Below are 2,437 nucleotides of genomic sequence, written 5' to 3'. Positions count from 1 at the left end.
GGCAGATATTGCGTCAAACTTCCTTTCAATGACAAACGAGACTCCCTTGGAAACTCACGAAACACAGCTCTGCAGCGTTTTCATGCACTCGAAAGAAGATTCCAGAAAGATCCTGCCCTCAAGGAGCAATACACTGCATGCATTCAAGGTTATTTTAAAGAGTCATACATAAAATCAATTTCAAGCAATGAACCGAACAATCAGGGTTACTATCTTCCGCATCACGCTGTTGTCAAGACATGCAGTCTTACGACAAAAACAAGAGTCGTTTTTAACGGCTTCGCAAAAACGACAACGGGAATCTCGTTAAACGACTCACTGATGGTCGGTCCGACTGTCCAAGAGGATCTTTTCTCAATCATAACGCGGTTCCGAACCTTTCAATATGCACTCACTGCCGACATCGAACAGATGTACCGGCAGGTTTTAATTTCAGAAGAGGATACTCGTTATCAAAAAATCCTCTGGCGTAAATCTCGTGACAAGCCAATTGAAACGTACTGCTTAAATACAGTAACGTTCGGCACTGCATGCGCTCCTTTCCTCGCGATCCGCACCCTTCATCAACTAGCGGAAGATGAACGTGAGTCCTTTCCTATCGCTTCCGCCGTTTTACAGAGAGATTTCTTCGTTGACGATCTATTAACGGTTGCGTCAACTTATCAAGAGGCAGTTCAAATTCGAAACGATTTAATTGATATTTTAAGAAAGGGGGGTTTAAATATTCGAAAATGGGCATCTAATGACTCTCAATTAATGAACTTTTTTTCGGACGACCACTCCAAGGCTTTCATGTCTTTGGACCCCTCGGAAACTATAAAAACTTTAGGAATTCACTGGGATGCTGTAGCTGACTCAATCACCTATACTGTCAATGTGGCTGATACTAGTAAACCTATCAGTAAACGTTCCATGCTGCCACAGATTTCAAAACTGTTCGATCCATTGGGACTACTCGGGCCAGTTATGGGATAGCAAAGATAATAATCCAACAGCTTTGGAAAGTCCAACTCACATGGGACACTCTGATTCCAGAGGAGTCTCAGGAATTTTTGAATCGCTATCAGAATCAGTTGCAGCTTCTCAATAATATTGAATTCAGTCGCTGCGTGCTAATCCCAAATGCAATCGAAATTCAGCTGCATGGATTCTGTGACGCGAGCGAGAAGGCCTATGGAGCCTGTTTCTACTTTCGCTCAACTGATCAGCAAGGCAATCATCAAAGTAGCCTCATCTGTTCGAAGTCACGAGTCGCACCTTTAAAAACTACAACTATACCTCGATTAGAGCTCTGCGCAGCGAATCTCTTATAAAAGCTATATAGCATAATCGTCAAGGCTTTTCCGTTCAAGGTTGACAAGGTTTATTGCTGGTCGGATTCAACCATTGTCCTAAATTGGATTAGCAGTCCGTCTCACACCTTGAAAACCTTCGCTGCTAATAGAGTTGCTGAAATACAAGCGGCAACTCAGACTCAAGACTGGTTTCATGTTCCTACGCAGGATAACCCTGCTGTTATCTACTTTCACGTGGTCAATTCGCTGAAGAGTTCCTTCGAAACACCCTTTGGACTCACGGGCCTCGATGGCTGAGTCAAGACAGAGACACGTGGCCCCAGTTATCTTTTAAAAAACACGAGGTCCCAGAAACGCGCATTAATTCTTCAACGCTGTCGTGTAAACTCATTCAGGAAAAGAGGCCAGCAAACAAATCGCTTAAACGTTTGAGCAATTTCAAAAGGTTAAAAACCGTGGTAGCGTATTGTTTACGCTTTATAAACAATTGTAAAAATAAAGATCCCACAACCAGACAAAAGAGCGACCTGTCCACGAGTTAATTGAATAACGCGTTTCACCTCATAATTAAAATCACGCAATCGGAAGCTTTTCCGAACGAAGTTCATCTACTTTTAAAAAATAAAATAGTCGACTCCAAAAGTAGCCTTTTAAAACTGAACCCTTTTCTCGACCAAGGAATCATCAAGGTAGGTGGTAGATTGGCAAACGCTAATTTGCCAGATTCTCATAAACATCCCATAGTACTTTCAAAACATCATCACATTTCAAAAATCATCATTCGCGATGAACACATTGATCGTATGCATGCCGGGGTTAACGCCACGCTTTATGGTGTTCGCGAAACCTTCTGGCCAATAGACGGCCGTAATACTGTGCGACACGTGGTTCGACAATGTATACGATGCTTTCGAGCGAAACCGAGCGAAGTTGAATGTATCATGGATAACTTGCCAAAAAATCGTGTGTCACTCTCTCGACCGTTTACCGACGTGGGGGTGGATTATTGTGGTCCTTTTTTCATTAAGGAACGCCGACATCGGAATCGCATTAAAATAAAAACCTATGTTTCAATCTTTGTTTGTCTTGCTACCAAGCCTGTTCATTTAGAACTAGCCTGCGATTTGTCAACCGAGGCCTTT

Source organism: Belonocnema kinseyi, chromosome 7, assembly GCF_010883055.1.
Source record: "Belonocnema kinseyi isolate 2016_QV_RU_SX_M_011 chromosome 7, B_treatae_v1, whole genome shotgun sequence".
Taxonomy (NCBI): Eukaryota; Metazoa; Arthropoda; class Insecta; order Hymenoptera; family Cynipidae; genus Belonocnema; species Belonocnema kinseyi.
This window is presented reverse-complemented; position numbering follows the sequence as displayed.